The 21,640-nt window shown below is 40.9% G+C and overlaps 1 protein-coding gene across 1 annotated transcript in view; it reads left to right on the top strand.

Moving 5' to 3' along the window:
• Window positions 1-3,299: 3,299 nt before the first annotated feature.
• ZNF407 (zinc finger protein 407) overlaps window positions 3,300-21,640 on the top strand; it is a 433,444-nt gene continuing 415,103 nt past the window's right edge. Inside the window, exon 1 of the mRNA XM_034996028.1 lies at window positions 3,300-4,216. The gene's annotated coding sequence lies outside the window, so the exon portion shown is untranslated. The remainder of the gene's footprint in view (window positions 4,217-21,640) is intronic.

Raw genomic sequence — 21,640 nt, 5'->3', positions numbered from 1 at the left:
AGGTGGAGCTGGGTCCAGGAGCTACTGACCCCTGTCGGTTGGGTTGAGTCTCGAATAGCCCTTCTGTCTCGCTGGGGAGTTCAGGAATAGGAAGGGCATCTTGGCAAGGTTAGCATCCATTGACACGCGTGCAGGGTTTCTTTATCTTATAGGTAATTATAGCCCTGATGGTGACTGCGTTATAACTTTACAGCCAGTGCTGGTGGAGTTAGTCACAGCGTGCACCTGTTCTGCGGTGAGGACTTAGGTCCAGTTGGAACACCGTGTAGGGACGGCCACTGACATGCTGATTGGAACATCATTTCTAATGCATACTCTCTATGCTTCATTTAGCATAGCCATCTTGTAGAGTAGGGATTAATTATTCCCTTTTTACCAGTTAAAACTCAGATAAAATAACGTGACCGAAGTTAAGGTCAGAATTCAAATCTCAAGTGTTTGTTACTCATTCTTCAAGTTTGTTACACTCGAGATGACTAACTCCTATTGGCATGTCTGATAAACAGTAAGGCAAGGTTCTCTTGCGGCTGATGTCTTCCTGCAGGATCTGTAAGGCATGTGTGATCGTTGCTGATAACACAGTTGCCACTGGTGCCTTTTTAAAAACTTTATTTTGGAATAATTTCGAATTTACAGAAAAGCTGCGAGGTGGGGCATAGTTCCACTGGTATTCAGCAAGGTGAAGTGGTTCCACTTGAGCAAGCACTGGTCCCTAACTCCACTCTAGGTGCGGAGTTAGTCACAAACTGTGATTTAAGGTTCTGCTTGTGGAGGCAGATACAGAAACAAATACAGTGCACTTTGCTAAGTGCTAACATGGAGATGCACAGAGCAAATGATATCTGACTGCCTGGGAAGCAGTGTTGAGGGCTTGCAGGATACAGGGTCGGATTTAGGTCTCAAGGATTAGTGGGTATTCACTTGCTCAGTGGGACATTTCTCCCAACATCGACTTCAATTAGGTTCGTGTTGTTAGAGGAGAATTCTCTGACCTTTATGAATTAAGCTCTCCCTCTTTCCCACATCTCAAAGAAGGGGTTTGTATGATGGGTTTCTCAGGTATCACAGTGGTGAGAAGAATCCCAGTTCATAAATCCGTGAATAGGAGAAGAATTTAAGCTGTGTTTCTTATGCAGTAATGGAAGTGTCTAGATCTATACATTTTAAAACTCCTTGTTTTCAAACTTGTTAAATACTTCTTGTGGTCAGATCACACATGTTCTTTGTGCAAAGATGGGGACATAGTTCTTCTGAGCTATAACCTGATGTGTTAGATCCCCACACCAGAGTGGACACTGAGTGAGTGTCTTAGCTCGGTTGCTGTAACAAAATAGGATAGCCTGGAGAACTGAAAACTGCAGACATTTACTTCTCGCAGCTCCAGGACATGAAGTCCTGAATCAGAGTACTGGTTCCTGGTGAGTGAGGACTCTGCCTCACTTACAGATGGCCCCTTTCTTGCTGTGTCCTCACATGACAGAGAGTGCGAGAACTCAGGACTCTCTTCACCTTCTTATAAGGACATTGATTCATCTTGGGAGAGCCTACCCTCATGATCTCATTTAAATCTAATTACCTCTCAAAGGTCACACCTGCAAATACCATCACGTTGGGGATTAGGGATTTAACAGGAATTTTGGGGGAGGACATAATTCAGTCTATAGTACCTGGGTTTCTTGGAGATTTTGTTGTTATGTGGAATTCCTCCTGTACAGACTTGCTGTAGAACTAAATAGGAAACCATAAAATCGGCACTTGTATTGCTTTTGCCGAAGCAAACACAATTTTATCTAAAAACATTATATATATATATAATTTTTTTTTTTTTTTTAAATAGAGCACACGCATGAATGCGAGTGAGCGGGGGGCGGGGGGCGGGGCGCGGGGCGCGGCAGAGGGAGAGAGAATCCTGAAGCAGACTCCCCGATGAGTGCGGAGCCAAGTCAGGGCACCATCCCAGGACCCTGAGATCATGACCTGAGCCAAAGTGAAGAGTCAGTAGCTTAACTGACTGAGCCAGCCAGGCACCCCTTATTTTAGATATATTAAATATGATTCAGAGACTAGTTGAGGAAAATAAGAAATCTTAATTGTTTCATTTTGATGAAAAAGAAAGATGTGGTGAAATAGGAGGAGCTGCCTTCCTAGATTGATCAGATCTTGGTCTAAGGAGTGTGGCAATGATCTGTTCCAGTTCCCTGGTCGTCCTGTGAGGAGGCTGAGCCCCCACAGAAGCTGAGTAATCTGTCTCTGAGATTAGTGGTAGAGCAGGGATTAGAATCAGGCTTCCTGATTTACAGGCCAGTCTTTCTGCTTCCATCAATGGTTCTCAAAGTTAAGGTGCATCACAGTCACCTGGGGAGCTTGTGAAAACACAGATGGCTCAGCATCCCCTGGAGTCTTTGATTCAGCAGGTCTGGACTGGGGCTGAGAATTTGCATTGCTGACAAGCTCCTCCTGGGAAGGTTGAGGCTGCGGGCTCTGAGATCACACTTTGAGAACCCTGGCCGGCCATACATGATGTTGCCTTTGATCTCTTAGGACAGTAAGTAAGCTCCCTGGGTTTATACCAGTGAAACCTTTTCCCTGGTACTCAGAGAATTGGGTGGTTTAATTTTGTGTTACAAACAGCAGTGCACCAGAAACAGAATGATTAAATGAAAAAAAAAAAAAAAAAGGACTAGAAATATAGTGTTTGTTGGAGAGAGTCATTTTGACACTTACAAGGATAATTTTTGGAGGTAACTCTAGAGGTCAAACCACTGAATTATTATTGAAGGGGATTCACGTGAGCTGTGAGGGTCCTCTGTTATGACATTTGCACTAAAAAGGGTGTTTGGATTAATTCCTAGCTTGTATAGGAGTGAAAAATTACTTCCAGTTTTGTTACTCTATGCTTTTCTCTGTTGTGTTCTAAAATGTTCATTTCTTATATATCAAAATATTGTCAGGCCCTAGCACAGTTACATGGCCATAGTAGATGTTAAATAAATGTAAGTTGAATTGAATAAAAAAAAAAAGATTAAGGGGCAAAATAAAATAGACTATCTGGAGAGATTTCAGTGCCCTAGGAAAATTACTGTATTTTCTACATTATCGCAATTACAGGCCTTTATGGAATAATTACAGTTTATTCCAGTGTAAGCCTTATTTGCAAATATTGGGATTTTTAAGCACAATTTTGGAGGGTGTAGCCTGTTTTTATGTTACAGATAATGAGTGATTCATCTCATATCTTTGTGTATCATTCATCTGAAATGATTTGTAAACACCTTATACCTTGAAATAATTTGAGAATTACAGAAAAATTCCTAAAATAGTTCAGAGTGTTCCTGTGTCCCTTTCAACCAGCATCCCTTTATTAACATCTTCCATAGTGCAATACCGAAACCAGACAGTTGATACAATTAATCTAAAGACTTTGAGGTTCACCATCATGTCCTTTTTCTGGCCCAGGATCCAGTCCAGTATCCCACATTGCATTACGGTATCCGGTCTCCTTAGTCTCTTCCAGTTTGTGACCGTTCCTTTTGGCATTCTTTATTTTTTATGACCTTTATACATTTGAAGAGTGATGGTCAGTTATTTTGTAGAATGTCCCTTATTTTGGATTTGTCTGATGTCCTTTCATGATTAAATTGAAGGTGAAGCATTTTGGCAAGAATACCATGACAGTGAAGTTGTGCCCTTCTCAGTCTCGTATTGGGACCTATATGACACAGATATGTCTTATTACTGGTGAATGTTAACTTTGATGTCTTGGTTGAGGTAGTTGTGATAGCTGTGCTTTAAAGTTAAAAATTATCCCTTTGTAATTTATGACTCTCATCACTCCACTGATTTTTGGTGCAGAAGTTTAAAAGAAATGAGCATGTAATGTCAGAATCCTTTAAGCCTGGTCCCAGTTGTGAGATATTTCTTATTTCGGGAGGCTTTATTATTATTTGTCAGAGACAAAATAGCAGGGAAAGGGAAAAGTATGGGCTCCTAGAAGAATGGTTATTTGCTGAAGAACTTGTACTTGATCTTAGTCAATCTGTTTTGAATTGGCAGGAATGGAAGCTGTTTGTCCCAGTTCTTTTACTGTGGTTCTGCAATGTCTCACATTTGTCTTCCAGTGTATGACTTTCCATAACTACACTGCATTTCTTAAAATTCTCTCTAGAGCCTTTTTGTAGAAGATAGATACACTTCAGTTCATCACAAGGCATTTGCTGTAAGTATTCTCCTGCTTACCAGCACTTAGTCCATAAAGCTGGGTGCCTGTGTTCTCTTTGATGCTGGATATATTATACGTACACACCTATAAATTGTCTCTGTGTTCAGAATGCATGTGCCTTTACTATCCCAACCAGAATAACTGGAAGTTATGTATCTGGTCTGTCTCCCTGCAAGGCTCGCGAGCTCCTTGGATTCAGGGAACAGATCTCTTTTTGTTTACCAGTGACGTGTTTGGTACCTGGCACACACAAGGCGCTTGATAAATATTTATGAATAAATGACTGTTTATATGTGCATTTTGTTGACTGCTTTTGTCAGTTGCTGGAATATGGTGAACATCTTTCCACATTAACACACTCTGTAATCTGCACCGTGTTCCAGCGTGTGGACGTGCTCTAGCCCATCCTGCATCATTGGATCTTAGGTAGTTTATAATTTTTGTATTATAAAGAGTTTCATGCTGAATATCCTTAAACACGTATTTTGTCCAGTTATTTCCTGTAGAGTCATTGATAGCTCAAAGAATATATTATAAGGCTATGTACACAGACACACACACACGAAGGGTGTGTGCATGCTTGTGTCGAGAGAGAGTGCAAAATTAACTTCTAGAAGGGTGTATAGATTTATATCCCAACCGGCACTATTGAGAATGACAGTTTTCCCACACTTTCTCCAGTACTTAATTCTCTATGTTTTTAGAAAGAGACTACATTGAGTTTTGGGGATTTTTTTAAGGATTCTTCCTGCGGTGTGGTGGGTTGGGAATCATAGTCTAATTTGCTAATAACTTTCCATCTTTTCACGTTGACATTTTTCACATTTTTGTTTGCCCCAGTGAGAGAGCAGAATAAATCTCAATGAAGGAGTGAGTGGTTAACACCTAATCAGTATTTCACTTGAGGCACTTTTTGTATCCTCCCAAAAGTTATAGTTGGCTGTGGGCTGTGAGTGTGGCCTTTACCAAACAGGAAACTTCTTGAGAGTGGGATACATTTCTAAATCACATCATTCAAAAAAATCAACTATAGACCAGTTATAGGCTAAAATACAGCAAAACTGTGAAACTTACAGAAGACAAGGTAGGACAATAGTTGTAGGACTCCGATATAGGGAAGAAGTTCTAAAACAAATCACAGAAGGTGCAGACCATAAAGGGAAAGATTGATACGTTTGACAGTATTAACACTGATAACTTGTGTTTATTAAAACCGTCAAGTAAGTGAACAGACAAGTCACAAGTGAGAGTAGGTATTTTCAGTACATACATATACTTATGTACACATATTCAGTACATATTCAGTACATCCTGGTAAAAGATTAGTATCCAGAAAGGTAAATGGCAAATCAGTAATGACAATAGAAAAATGGGCAAAGGACCCCAGTAGTCATCTCACAAAAGAGAAATCCCAAATGCAAAGATTTTCAGCTTAATTAGGGAAAGGCAAATTAGGATGAAAAAGTTTCACACACATTAAGTTGGCAACAATGTAAAAATCTGACAGTATCTGTTGTTTGGGAGGTAGGAAATACCTGGAGTGCTTACACACAACTGGTAGGAGTTTAGCTCGGTACAATAACTTTGGAATTATCTAGTAAAGTTAGAGACACATGTACCCTTTGACCCAGTAATTCCATTCTTAAGTCTTTATCCTAGAGCAGTGCTTCTAAATTGTGTTCCCAGGATTTCATGGGAACTTCGTAGGCAGATTTTGGGCTTCTGCCTAGACCTACTGAATCAGACTTGGGGATGGGGCCACTTAACAAGCTCTTCAGATGATTGGGTGCATGTTAAAATTCGCAAACCACTGCCCTGGAGAAGCTCCTGTACTTGAGTGTCTGGCGACATGTACAAGAATGCTCACAGTTGTACTGGTAAAAGGAGAAACCTGGAAGCAGTGCCCCATCACAAGAGAATGGATAAATTGTATTGGACTTCTATAGTGAAGGACTATACAGTAGTGAAACTGAATGGATTTTAGCTACATGCATCACCAAGGGTAAGTGTCAGGAACGTCATCTGGGGGAAGAAAAGATACTTCTAGAGGAATGCATATGGTATTTTTCCTTTTTTTTTTTTTTTTTTTTAGTTTAGAAATTTGCAAAACAAAATTGCATATTGTTAGAAGTACAGATTTGATTAAGTAAGAAAACAGGTAAGTTCCAAACACAAAGTTCACGTTAGCAGACGGCTCCGTAAGAAGAGGGAAGATGATGAGGGCACCAAGAGGGACTACAAAGATAAGGATTTCATTTTCTTAAACTGTGATCTGTACCCAAGGCTTTCTTTATGGTGCTGAATACCTTGCACATATTAAAATTGTTTTTTTGTGTCTACCAAATATTTAAAATACAAACATTTATGTTTGTTTTTTTTTTTCCTTTTTGCAAAGTCTCTGAAAGGGACTATTCATTTTGTATGAAACAGATAGGATGGGGTGATGGTGATAAAGATGTGTTTTTGCAGGATTAGGGTATAAAATTACATTCAGGAGTAGAGATTTCAAAAAGAAAATTGGTTTCCATGATAATGATTAATACTTGCTGAATGTTTACTAGGTGCCGAGCACATTATGTGCTGAGATTATACTCTGTTGAGGATTGAACCTCACAGTGAACCTATAGGGGGCCAGTGTCCCCACTGCAAGAGGAGGAAAGGCGCCTGTGAGCACGCAGGTGAAAGTGGTAGAGGCTGTCTGATCTGAAATGCCCTGTAGACAAGGTCAGAGCAAGAAGACAATCGGACAAAACAGAGTAATGACTGAGAGTGTTGGAGTTATGGGAAAAAAAAGTAAAAGTCAACATGGGCGTGTAGAAGACTGGTAAAGGCTCTGTTCACCTCATTTGCGAAGTTACTTTGTCTTAGGTTTGTTTTTAGACCAATGTACATGACTTTATCATTCTAGCAGATGACAAGTCTCTAAAGCTGAAAAAGTAATTGTATTCTGTTTTAGTTCTAAGGGTTGCATCTTCCAGGTCATTAGAAAATGGTATTATGCCAGAGGATTTGTGAAATCATACTTCTTTGCTTGGGCAATTGGTTGCTAAAAAGGGAACTTTTGGGAAATCTACCTTTGCCTATTTTTTTTTAACCTTTGATAATTTTTTTTTAAAGATTTTTATTTTTTTAAAATTTATTTGACAGAGAGACAGCGAGAGAGGGAACATATAAGCAGGGGGAGTGGGAGAAGGAGAAGCAGGCTTCTCCCTGCTGAGCAGGGAGCCCGATGCGGGGCTCGATCCCAGGACCCTGGGATCATGACCTGAGCCAAAGGCAGATCCTTAACGACTGAGCCACCCAGGCGCCCCTGATAATTTTTTTTGAGTGTCATATTTATCCCATATTATGAGGACTTTTTCTTAAATTAAACATTGCTTATGCTGAAAACCTTATTTAAGGCCATCATAAGTATGACAGTCACTCCTTGAAATTAACAAGTATAGGAAAAATAAAAATGTGGTTCTAGAAGCCCTAAGTCAAATTATACGTCCTATGGAACCAAACAGAACTACTATTTCTGTTTGATATTCAGAGTGCTAAAATTGTCTAAACCAGAACTGTCAAACATTTGTAATTATATCATGTCATACTTTCTAGCAAAGTCAGCCCCTCACTAAGAAGTTGACAGCCCATGAGAGTCCCTCCATAGCAGGGATGTCTGCATTTCAGACACATGTAGTGCTTGTCAGAGATCCCTTATGGGCAAATGTAGAACACAGGCTTCTCAAAACAGATCTTAGATACTTCAGCTTTTCTAGTTTCTGCTGCATTTTACTAAAGCTACATTATCTCAGTCTTCACTCTCACTGCTTTTCAATGTGTTTGATGTTCACACTTCTCTTTTATTTTCTCTTATATGCTGTGCTTTTTGTTCCATAAAAACAAACAACAAAATAATATTAAATAAAAACAAGCAAGGTAATAAGAAGCCTGTTTGGGAAAAGACACTGTTTAACACAGTTGGAGTTACACCAGTGTAATCATCCAATGTAATCAAAGTCCAGCGTTCTTGTCAGTTACTAAATATAATGGAAACTTGATGTTTTAAACCTAGAAGAAGCAACACATTACTGCTTTTGAAGTGTACAATTCACTTAAGATTTCTGCTGATTGTGAATTATAGATCAGAATTTGATTTATAATTATTGGATGTTATAGAATGAGGAATCTTAGTTTTAGGAGTGCATATAATTATAAAGCCATTAAAATTTAAACTAAGGTGATAATGTACTTTTAAAAATAGCTTAGAAAATTTAGATCATTAGGAGAGGTAGTAGAAATTATTGTCTTTCAAAAAAATGAGATCAAATGGTTTTCATTAAGAATCTTCTGGGTCCATCATGTGGTTTTGCATATGGGTAGTGTTTAATACCTAGGGTGGTAGAGGTTGAGGCAGTGTTTGGGAAAGGGGACATTCAGAATAATTCTTTGTGACAAATGATGACGTAGGCAGATGGTCTGGGGGGCTCTCTTTGTGGTGGCCACTTTAGTACAGCGAGTTTACTCTCCATCCTGGCTCAGCTTACTTGTTCCCTTTCTTTCCTCTTCCTCCTCTGCGCCTCAGCTCCAAGTCCTCTAAATATGTGTGAAGTATGTATTATATTTTTACAGGTAGGAGGGACTTTAATCCAGTAGGTCCCATGTCTGGCTCATCACAATCACCCAGGGAGCTCTTTAAAACTACAGACTTTTGCCCCTACCCCAGACTTTCTTTCTTCTTTCTTTGTTTTTAGAGAGAGAGGTAGCGAGAGTGTGAGAGCTCGAGGGGGAGGGGCAGCGGGAGAGAGTGAGGGAGAATCCCAAGCAGGCTCCAAGCCCAGCACGGAGCCCAATGCGGGGCTCCATCTCAGAACCCTGAGATCATGACCTGAGCTGAAATCAGGAGTCCCACATTTAACTGACAAGCCACCCAGGGGCCCCTGGACGTTCTTAATCAGAATGTCTCCATGGGTAGGACCAAGGGTTCAAGTTTTGATGAGGATGTGAGTTTGTCAGTGATTGATATTGTCTGTAATTCCCTTGTTTTACAAACATGGAAGTCATAGCTCCAGGTATGCTCTTTGGGAATAGGTGCATTTCTCGAAGGTTTTTGTAAGTCTTGTAAGGACTGAAAGCCTTCCTTAATGGTCTCGCTAGAAGTGGTATGATAATTTTGGGGTTGGTGTGTGGTAGAGGGGGCTAGCTGCCCCCCTAGATCCGTCAGTTTTTCTCTTTCATAAGATGGAGCTGCAGGGCTCCAGGTCACGTTTTCCTGAGTCTCTGGCAGGAAGCAGGTGTGAGTGGAGTGGTAGATGGGACTTCTCAGTCAAGGCTTTTAAGAAGCAAATGTGCTTCTGCTTTCATGCTCCTTTGCTTCTGTCAGCTGGATGCAGGGAATGAGGAAGCTCTAAGGCAGGCCTTGAAGATGGAAGGAGCCGGGATTCCAGAATCAGCCGGGGGCCGGGACCTGACTGCCTGCAGAGCGGGGGCACCTGCCTTGGAAGCTTACGAGAGCGAGACACAAACTTCTCTATTTGTGTTTGACCCATTCTTAAGCTCACTTATTATAGTAGTGAAGGTTTTAGGGCACTGACTTCTTGTAGGGTTGGTTCTAGCTCCTGTATCCAAATCAGAAAGGAAAAGCAGGCTGTGAAGATGGAGAAAATGAGTATTCTGTAGTTATCCTTCTCCACAGATACAATTCTGTGATCTATTCCTCAGGATGTGGAAGCATGATATTACAGAGTTGGGGTTTTTGATCATTCTGCCCTATTTTCTTAGAGGTGTGATCGGAAGGAGGCTCCTACCCACACGTGAGGCTCCTTGAATGCCCCTTGTGAGACCACCCAGGAAGGGCTGTAGGCAGCGGGGAGGGGACTGATTTTCAGAGCATGCTGGTTTCACAATGAACTCAGAGCTGAATATTTGACTTAACCAATGACAGGAGTTTGGCCTTGTCATAAGAAGTGATGTGTTAGTATATGTGGAGTCCTAGGCTTTTTCCTTATATGTAGCTGACTAATACATACTTAACAATCCTTGCTTGTGGTATATGGCTTTATTTTAAAATGCCATTAGTGAAATTTCTGTCTCCCTTGGGAAATATTGTTCACATGAGAAACACTATTTTTTCATCACTTCAGTGCTTCATCCATAAAATTTGAATAGAAATAAATGCAGTCACATGGAAACTAATAGACATACTATGTCTGATGAGGCTTTGGCCGCAGCATTTTCCTATTGAGAAGGTCAGTATTCTGTTTGCTTAATGTCTGCATTTGTTGTCACTGAGGGATAACCAAAACAGCGTGTCCCAACCACTCACAAAAGCATGAAGCAGCCACTCCTAGAGTTAGTGAGTAGTGGGAGAAGCGGATGAGCGTGGAATGAAGGGGAGATGTTGGAAAACACTGAATCTGTGGCAGAGAAAGCACGTGATGGTGACCCTGCCCCGAGCCCACGGAGGGTAACAAGGCTTGAAAGGAGCCGAGAAGCACTGTTAGATCACTGCTTTAAATTATTTCAGGTGTATGAGGAAAGAAGGGCAGTGGGGAAATTATTCACCTGTCTCCCTTCTTCTGCTTCCAGGTGCCCATATTCTTTTGTTCACCTAAGCATATGTAAGGTGCCACCGCGGGGACATTCTGTGCACTGTCAGCAGGGGTGGGTGCTTTGTTAGAGGGGTGACTCTGCCATCCTTGTAACTGAGGAGGTACCCCAAACATGTCTTCACTCCCCTCTCAGATGGTTCTAGAACTTACCTAAGACGTTGGACTTATACATAATTTTTTTTAAAATTTATTTATTTGAGAGAAAATGAGAGAGAGAGAGAGCATGGGGGGGGGTCAGAGGGAGAAGCAGACTCCCTGCTGAGCAGGGAAGCCCGATACAGGACTCGATCCCAGGACTCCAGGATCATGACCTGAGCCGAAGGCAGTCGCTTAACCAACTGAGCCACCCAGGCGCCCGGACTTATACATAATTTATGTTTTAATCTCTTCAGTCATTTTGGTAGTTTGTCTCCTGGTGTACAAATTAATACTTCAAGTTTGTTAGAATATCTGTCTTTTAAGTTGAGAAGGGAGCTTCTTAGTGCAAGTGTTCCAGAATTTTGTAGATGATTCTTATGCACTATAGACATTGAGCAAACTGAAACTTAGCCTTTTTGGTTTTTTTTTGAAGAGTCTAACTTTGTATATAGTCCAGTTTCTCTCCTGACTTTCTTTACACATATTTTATTTTTTGAATTCATTAACACCCATATTAGCAGGCAGGATAAATACAGGCAGGCAAGAAAAATAAAGGGAAGGTGAAAGAATTTCAGATGAGTTTATTTTCGTAATTTGTACTGTATCAGGTAAAACAAAAGAAGTGTGTTAAAATAGTCCAAGAACAATCATTTAAATAAAGTTTGGAGGTTATTTAACCTTCTGTCATTTATAGTAATTGAGAGTGAGATATGAGAGACACAGAGGCTTAGTGAAAAGCAGCAAAATGGAAGTCAGAAGGAGAATTAAGAGGGAAACTTTAAAATGGAAATGCAGTTTTACTAGGTGAAAACTATGGGAAAAGGGGTAAGAGAGCACTGTAATGAATTGCAAGAAACCTGCAGGGAGAACCTTCTAGTGTAATGAAGGGATCCACAGGTGTGTATGATTGCAAGTGGCTCCTAGTCACAGAGAATCGGACTAGATTCTAAGGTCAGAGCTCAGGTGTCCATGGACAGAAGATGGGAGCAGTGCTGACTGGACATACGGATGTAAGTTTTGTGATGCCTCTTAGCTGTATATTATCACCGTGTGCCTTTTCACATCATGCCTTTGCCAGAAAACTCTGACGTGTGTGCCAGCTTGCGTCCTTTTGCTTGGGGCACGAGGAAGGCTTATCTGTTGTAGATAGCTGGTTGATACCGTTGAAATTTTTTAAGATTCATCACACATTAACCAGCTTTGCCAGGAATAGGAAAAATGCCCCCATACTCCTCTGAAGTATGACATTCTGTTGGCATTGGCATCTCCCAGGACTTTTTTAAGGCTGGTGTGGAAGCTACAGTGGACAGGAATTGGCAGAAAGATGCCAACAAAATAGTTTTTTTCCCCCTCCCTAATGGCAAAGGAGTTAAAACTTTTTAGTACAGAGACACAGCTGTGGTAGGAAGGATATAATTTGCAGTAGACTTTCAATTGGAGGTCAAGTTTTTTGGATTCCTGGGAGTCTAAATGGGAACTGCTAGTTAGTATGTAGAATAAGGGTTTTGTCAAGTCTATGAAGTGATCTTTGTCATTTTTAAGGAGCTCTATATTCTTTTGACCCCATGACAGTTACTAGAGATGTGGTAGGGGTCTTTCTAAGCCATCTTTATGAAACCAGCTCACCTTGTTGTTGTTGTTGATGTTTTTCTTTACTTTTTATTTGGAGATAATTTGGAGGGTTTATACACTCTCTCCTTACCCACGTGTGCGTGCGTATACACACACTTTTTCCTCAACCTTTTAAGAGTAAATTTTAAGTATATTATGACCCTTTATCCATAAATCCTTCAGGGTCTATTTTCAAGAAATAAGGATATTCCTGTATATAATTAAAGTATTTAATTTTATAAATTTACATTGGTACTTATATTGGGTTTCTCCAGGAAAAGAGAACCAACGATACATTAAATATAGATATATAAAACATGAGATTTATTATAGGAACTGGCATGAGGGCACTATTGGGTTTGGGAAGGCCTCTTCTGCTGGCAAAGAAGACGTATGAGAATTTAGGGACTCCGTATCCCCAGCTTTATCAGACTCCTCCTCCATGTCCCCATCCTAGCGTTGAGGCCTGGGTCCTTCCCAGTTAGTGCCCTCAGATTAACAGTGCACCCCTGTAAGGGTGGGCATTCAGCTTGCTTTCTGATGTAGCCAATCTTGGAAGGATGGTCGGCATTTGATACGCAGCACTTTCAGCCAGGCAGCTGTAGGAGATCAGGCTTTCCTCCAGGGCACACTTGGAAGCTCTCAGGTCATTTATGCTATGCTTGAGCTGGGACTTGGACTCCCCGAGCTCATCATTTTCTTTCATCATTTTGTCCAGGGACATTAGGGCCAACCAACCAGTCATTATATTCCATGGTTTTCCAGAAATGTTAGTATCATATATAGAGTCATTTAGCTCTTTGATTCATGTAAGTGGTTGATTAGGAGTATCCAATGCAGATATTTTGTATATCTGTAATTAGTTCTCATCATAGACCAAATAGAAGTGCTCTCTTTATACTGAAAACGGAGTCATTAGAATCTTTTAATCTAATCAGATTAGAGAGCCAATTCTAGAAATCCCAGAACCAAGTCAGAAAACTTTTCCTTAATATTCTCCTCCAGAACTGCCTTTACAAAAATCTGTGTCAGGATTCTTCAGAGAAACAGAGTAGGCTACGTATGTATGTGTGGATGCAGATGAGCAGCTGTTACAGGGGTTGGCTCACATGACTTAGGGTGCTAAGAGCCCCACAGTCTGCTTTCTGCCGGGAGGAGACACAGTAAAATTGGTGGTTTCATTCTGATTCTGAAAGCCCAAGAACCAGGAGTGTGAAGGCAGGAGAAGATGGATATCCCAGCTCAAGCTAAAACAAAAACCAAATTGGTCCCTCTTCCACCTTTTTGTTCTATTTAGGCCCTTGGCAGATTGGGCGATGCCCCTGTCCATTGGTGAGGATGATCTTTACTCAGTCTGTTGATTCAGATGCTTGTCCCTTCCAGAAATGGCCTCACAGACACACCCAGATGTAATGTTTTACCAGCTATCTGGTCATCCCTTAACCCAGTTAGTTAACATATACAGTTTATCATCACAGTCTTTTTCTGTCAGTTGACCTAAAATGTCCTTACTAGCACTTTTTCCCTGCCATCACAGGATCCAGTCTGAGAACAGGCACTGCATTTCGTTGTCCTGTCTCTTTTGCCTCCTTGAATCTGGAATATTTCCATAGCCTTTGTCTTTTATGACATTGGCATTGCTGAAGAATGTAGTCCTTTCCACTTTTTTTTTCTTTTTAAAATAAAATATTCCTCACTTTGTGTTTGTCTACTGTTTCCTCTTGTTTAATTGCAGGATTTGCATTCTTAGCTGCATGGCTGCATGGGTGTCCTGTCCTTCTAAGGGTGTTCTGTCTGGAGGCATACCATGTCTGTCTGCCCTTCCTTGAGGATGTTAATTTTTTTCATCCCCCCCCAAAGGTGTTGCTGATTTATCCACCAATTACTGAGGTTTTTTAATTCTTCCCTTGCAACTGATAAGCAGTTGCTTTATCACCATTTAAACATTCTGCATATCAAAATTATCCCCCTCTAGATTTAGCATCCATTGATGATTCTTGCCTGATGCAGTCTTTGCCAGTATGATTTTCTATGTCCTTCACTCTCCATATTTACCAGTCGGCCCTCAGCATCCTAGTACACATGCAGAGCCATCTTTTGCCCATCGGTTCATCCGTCTGTCTGTCTCCCAACTGTCAATATGTACTTATCCATTCCTGTGTCTAATGGTGCCTAATTATTTGGTGCTCCAGTTGTCCCAGATTTGGCCAGTGGGAGCCCCTTCTAGTTGACTCCTGTGTCTTTGTCACATTTTTTTTTTTAATGCATTTCTCCACTTTTGACATAATACATAAAACGCTCCAGGCTCATCTTGTACATCTACCCTGCCCCAGCCCTAGAATCTGCCATTTCTTGGGGCTGCCAGGTTCCTTTTAGCGGGGATGGTGTTGGAGGCCAAGATCTGGGTGCTAAGGGTGTGTTAATTGTTGCCACCCACCTCCCTCCATTCTTGAGTGTCAGTGTGAGGTCCCTGAGCATTTCACCAAACATCGCCCTTAACTCTCCTTTTATTTGTTTTGATTCTGAGTTTAGTCCAAGAACCGCAATCATGAATGTATTTCCTGTATTAGGGCTTCTCTTTTTTTCTTGAGAGTTTCTTGAGAGTCATCAATTTCCATTACTTCCACCATATGTAGAGACTTTTTTTTAAAGTGTCCCTGTCAGTCTTCCCCCCAAAGTGATATATTTTAGAAAGTATAAGAAAATGTCAGGAAGAAGAGAGAAAGTTACCTATAATTTTGCCACCCAGAGGAAAAAAAAACTATTAACTTTGGTATATAAATGGACTTGGTCAGAACTACATCCATTTTAAAAATTGTGAATTGTGAATACTGAAGACTTTTCTCCTTTCTAAATATACTTTCTTAACACTCACATCTTTGATACCTAGTAATTTATATTCCAAATGTCTTGAGGCTTGATAGTTTTATATCATGTGCTAGCTTATTGACATTTGGAATTACAGTGTTTTCCAGATTTCTCCCCAAATTAGCAGTTTCAGTCTTTTTTCCCTGCAGCTCTGTGATGAGCCATTGTACCAATCCCCTGCTCTTCCCAGTGGACCTGATGAAGCAGTCTCGCCAAGAACTCTGGAATGTGTCTCTAGATGTGTTTTTGTTATATTTCTCCCAGATTCTCAATTTGGAAATCCCCTTTTTCTTCCTATTTTTCTGCTGGGATGAAAAAAAAAATCCATACCCAAGAGTATGTTTTCTATTGGTTGAGTGCTGAGCAGCTCCTTACTTACTGTCACTGAGGGGTTTTCTCCTCAAATGTAGGGGTCTTTCTCCTTCTCTTCCCTTCTAACCCAGGACTCTGAGGCTTGGGGTCAGTGGTTACCAAGCGTTCTTCAGCCTATTGTTGGACTGGTTGGGATGAAAACAAAGGCTTCCTTCCTTGCACTTTAATGTTCTTTTTCACTAGTGTTTAAAATTTTCAGAGTAAATATATTAACGTGTTTCTTTTTATTCTCCTCCATCTCTTTCCTCAGCTTTCATATGCATGTGCTTCATTCTCTTGCCTTTTGAAAAAGATAAAAGGCAAATTTGAGGAAAGTATACTAACTTTTATCATGGAATGCTTTTTTTATGGCTGTATTATAAATTCTTGAAAATAAAGGGTCTAATGGAAACACTTAATGAGAAAGTATAGAGGCTCTATCACATTACCTCCCCCTGCTTTTTTTAGTGAATAGACCGTTTAAACTAAATTAAGTAAAGGATATAAATTCTGTTGTTTCAGTTTTAATATTTCATGACTGATTTTATAGATGAAATTATATTTTACAATAAATAGGAAGAAGAATTTATACAGCCTGTTCTGTTTGATGTGAAACAGCAAATCCCATTTCTCTGTAGTTGTAAAGAAAATTCATTATAATGTCTTTAGTTGTAAGAGATGGTTTCATTGTGATTAGTTACATTGATAATAAAACAACCTTTTCAAATGGTGTAAGATACCAAGGATCCTATGTGTCTGCTTTTAATGGCATTGAACTTTTTCATTCTCTACTCAATCTTCATTCTCTTCTTTTATCCTGTTTTCCTGTTCCAATAAAAATTTTATTTCTTTGAAATAAATTTAAAAAAATTAGATGGAAATACTAACAAGCATTGATTTAAAAAAATGCTTTTTGAAAGATATATTAAATTTTAACTTTTTGTGTAAAATATTTCTGCAAAAGCTGCACTTGTCAGAGATGGTTGATATAAGATCGTCTTAAAATTAACTTTATTACTGGATCAATTTACTGTATTTGGAAAATAGTACTTGAAGTATAGGAAGATTAAAAAAAAAACAAAAAAACGAAATAGCCAGGTAAGGAGGCTGAGCTATTATAGTTTATTTTTATCCCATGATTTGTTGTTTTATGTTGCTTTTAACACGTTTTCATAAGTAGTGTTGGAAAAGGCGGAAATCTTTGGTAATGAAAGGGATGATGGTCTTTTTATTCTGTTGTGGTCACCGTGTTTGGTCCCTGTTAATATCATTTTTTTAGTGATTGTTTTAGCTCTGTCTTAGGCACTAAGCACATATTCTGATTTTTAACTTGCAGGCAAAAGTTAATTGGATATTGGAAATAAAATACGGGTATCCCTGGAATAGAAGCAGAATTCTGTTCTGACTTGAGTGAGAATTTTTTTTCCCATCAGATAGTTTTACTTTGCTCCTACCATTCGGGCCAAGGAGAACATAGTTCGGGCCTGCTCATCTTCAGTGAGTCCTTGGAATCTGGTCAGGGAAGGTTCTTTGTTGGGATTAAGCTGAAGATGGTACATGAGGTACTTTGGAGTTGGAACCTAATCAGGTACGAGGAGTCCTGGGCCAGAGGCCCCCAGGTCTCCGGAGCTTGCCTGTGTCCTGCTGGGGGAAGGAGGGAGTCACGTGGCCCGTGGCTGTACCCGGGTTCGTTCCGTGGGCCGCCTCATCAGGTTTGGGGACTAGCTGGAAAGGAACTCATTGCTACGTTAGTTCTGGGGCAGGTGGCTTGGTAAACAATCCCAGGGGCCTCTACAAGTGAACATCTTCATCCAAATGAGCAGGTTTTTCGGGAACCATTAAGACATTGCTTTTATTCCATACAAATCTAAATTTAAAACTCTACTTTGTCTCTTTATTAGTTAGCTCTTCAATAACTCCTGATTTTATTATATCAGTTTTTCGTTGTAAGCTGTGTCAGATCTGGTTTTGGTAGTAGAAGAGGTATAAATGTAAATGCCAGTTGATGAAAGTTCTAAAATCTTAGAGAAGTTTGGTAGGAGTTGTGCTCTTGAAATGCATTTCAAACAGTGTATTTCAGTGAACACGTGCTGATCTCCTGTGTACCTTAATCTTACCGTGCTAGCACAGAGGATTCTTGTTAAAGGTTGGAGCACATAGGAAAGGAAATGTATATAAAATATACATGAAGGAGGGTGAAATTGAGCCAGCCATATCTGTTCTTGCCAAGGCAGACAGGAGAGAAGGGCCTTCTGTTAGTTCTCTGTCACTACGTAACACATTATGTCAGAACTCAGTGGCTTGAAGCTTCACGCGTCTGTTACCTCCTGGTTTCTGTGGGTCAGGAAGGTTCTGACCCCAGGTTTCTCCAGCAGTCAGGCTCTTGTGGGGGTTGCCGTCCCCCGTAGCCCGGCCTGGGGCTGGCGAAGCTGCTGGCAGGAGCGCCCGTCCTCTCTGGCTCTTGGCAGGAGCTGCGTCTCTTGCCCTGTGGGCCTCCCCACCCAGAGGCTGCAAGAATGACCTCGCAACACGCAGGCCAGAGATGGGGCATGCGGAAAGCTCGTGCTTTTTATGACCTGGTCTCCGGAGTCAGAGACCCAACTTGCACTATTTTCTGTCCCTTACAAGCAGGTCAGCGAGGCCAGCCCACACCGAGGGGAGAGAATGAGGGTTCGTCCTTTGAAGGGAGTGTCAGACGATCCGTGGACTCATTTTATTTTTATTTTTATTTTTTTTAAAAGATTTTATTTATTTATTTGACAGAGACACAGCGAGAGAGGGAACACAAGTAGGGGGAGTGGGAGAGGGAGAAGCAGGCTTCCCGCGGAGCAGGGAGCCCGATGCGGGGCTCGATCCCAGGACCCTGGGATCATGACCTGAGCCGAAGGCAGACGCTTAACGACTGAGCCACCCAGGCGCCCCCTGTAGACTCATTTTAAACACCCACAGGCCTTTTCCTGGGTGAGGAAGTGGACATGCCTTCAAACTTACTACTTAGGAATGCAGTGTGGCCTGTTCTATGGACAACGGGGATGTGGGTGTTACTGGACTGAAGTGTTCATGCACTGGTCGAATGGTACATAAACCGCAACTACGTACACATCTATCCCTAGTGGTCAAGTTGTCTCTGGTGTTATCTAGTGAATGGTTTTTAGGGTGTTAAATTATACTCTGTTGTCATGGAAGAGTTCATTCAACTTATAAGCATTTTCAGAGAAAAGTGATTTTTTTTCTTTGTAGGATCAGACATTAATATTTTATGGTCTCTGTTACAAATTGCAACTCCATATTTGGAAGTATATAGTTAGAAGTGGCAGATGGAAGAAGTTGAGTAGTCCACTGGTTTCCATGTATTCCTGTCTCACGCCCTTGTCACTTTTGCAGCTCATAATAGGCTTGTCGGAAGTCTTACCTGTCTTACCCTGTCCTTCTGGGAGGAGAGAATCCTTACTGTCAGATCTTAATGATTTCTGGAGTTCATTCTTTTTTGAACTTCCCAAAGGGAAGGGACAAAAGCCCACTGGGAGTTTTTATATATGCATGTGTGTGTGTGCACCTGCCGTCCTGCACGTGTGTCCCCTGCCGTCCTGCACATGTGTCCCCTGCCGTCCTGCACATGTGTCCCCTGCTGTGATTTTACTGTTGGCCTGGTGCCAACACAGGCTGACTTCACACTGCTTGCACCACCAGGTGGGGTGAGGGCAGGAGGAGTGAGGGGTGAGATGCCATGGGGTGGAGGCAGGGAGAGGTGGTTTCTAGTGTGGGTGGCTTTGTCACACCAGTGAGAGAGGGTGTGTGTGAGTGTGTAAGGGAGAAAGTGAGCATGCGTGAGCCAGGGCTCAAGCTCCCTGCACATGTACACGTCAGAAAGGAGAAAAGGGACGAAGAGAGAAATGAAGATGGGATTGGAACGAGTGAAAAGTACAACCGAAGGGAGGAGGGTGAAGGGAGGGATTTCATGCGTGCTGCCCCAGAGTAAAGATAGCACGTGGAATGGGTGAGTAGTTCCTGAAGTTCTTTCTTTAAAAGGCTGAAAGAAACTTCCTGTGAGCACTGGCCACCAGGTGTCATCAGAAGGCTGCTATTGATTTGTTTGATTTTGTTCTTAAAAAGTATATGAGTGTCTAAAAAAAAAAAAAAAGCATACGAGTGTTTTGATTTCTCTCTTGCAGCTTTTTAAAGAATTTTAAACCATAGCAGAGACTATTTCGGTTAGAGCAGGAACTTTCTTTCATGACAGATTCTTGGTGAGTTAATAATTTATAGGTGAAATTGAAGATGATAAAGTTACATGCAGCTTACTTGTTTCTTTGTCTTTTTAACTCAAGGAACAACTGGCTGGGAATGTGGATGAGTACCTACTATAAATGGAATTGCATATTTGAGAATCTTTGTGGCACAGTGAGGGTGTGTTGAATGGTAATGGATGGATTCGTATAGGAAACATATGCTTTAGGAAGATTGGTTTAATAATATATCCCGTTACTCTAGTGTAGACACCTCCTAGGTCTTCTGAATCTTGAAACCTTGCTCTGGGAGGAGACCTGAGACTCACTCTCTTTCTCTGCTGATACCAGCACTTTGAGAAGAGATGGAGATTACGACTGACTTGCTCTAATGGTTGGCAGCCAGTCCCTTCCTGTTCCTTTGCTTTGTTTCGGAGAAAATTTAAGGTGCTTTCTGGTTGGCTTTCGAGAAATATTTGTTGAGTGAATGAATGAAATTTGCCTCCGGAAAAATGAGCACTTAAACTGTCCCAGCTGGGTGAGTTTTGGATTCTCTCCCCCATGTCCACTGGCAGTTTGGTGCTTGTTCTAATAATCTTTCTGTTGAAGACTCTTCTGTTTAATTTATATTAGCATAAATATTCTCATTTCTGTTTAATCTCCTCTAGACCACTTTAAGATATTTATTAAATCATCTTACACTCCTGCTTACTGACATCATTCTAGTTCTGGGCCTTGTTACTTAAACTACTGGAAGGCATTCTTTCTGTAATTTCTGTACCTGTGATATGCCGTGCATACTGAAAAATTAATCATCCTAAAGTAGTGCTGTGTTTTGGTGACTCTTCATTGGCATCACTGAATAAATTCCAACTTTCAGTTCAAAGCCTTGTGTGATGTCTTGGTTGACCCTCTGCTTTTGTTCTCAGTTGCTCTGGGGTAGAAAGCCAGTGCCATAGCTCTTCAGACTGTGGACGACAGTCTTGCGTGCTTGCATTGCAGGTGTTGTGTGGCCTTGTCTAATCCCTTTCTTCTACCTGACTTATTTCACTGTTCCTACCTGCTCTGTCAAAAAAAGAAAAAAGCAGTTTCAGTTTCCTCAACGTTTGGCTCAGATGATATTTTTGCTCTTTTGGCCAAATATTCTGCTTGGAAGTATGAGTCCTTGCTCATTTACACAGCCTGTCCCACACATTCACACGTGGCCTTGTGTTAGAATTCCTCCGCGTGTATGTCACATGGCTCCTAATAGAACAAGAGCCTGGTGAGGGCAAAGAACGCGTTGGTAGCATGATGGTTACCTTCATGCGGTAGGCCCTCGGTATATATTTGTTGAATGTTCAGTGTTCTTTCTTGATAAATGAGATGTTGAATTATTTCATTATTTTAAAAAATCAATTGGGAAATAACAAGTGTAGAAATATTTTCTCCTTTTTTAAAAATTTTGGAGGCATTATATAGAAGATAATAAAGGGTTTCATTATTTTGTGTGTGCATATTAATGCAGTTGTCCCTCTTTTGTCTGAAAAAATGTAGTAGTGTGTTCCATCATTAGAACATTCACTCTGCATAAGTGCATGTGTGTGAGTCCTCCCTAAGTTAGTGTTTGTTCTGCACATACACTTCTAAAGAGG

The sequence above is a fragment of the Mirounga leonina genome, unplaced genomic scaffold (assembly GCF_011800145.1).
Source record: "Mirounga leonina isolate KUSES-001 unplaced genomic scaffold, KU_Mleo_1.0 Mir_93, whole genome shotgun sequence".
NCBI classification, from domain to species: domain Eukaryota; kingdom Metazoa; phylum Chordata; class Mammalia; order Carnivora; family Phocidae; genus Mirounga; species Mirounga leonina.
The sequence above is the reverse complement of the archived record's forward strand: the minus strand, read 5'-3'. Positions and strand labels throughout refer to the sequence as shown.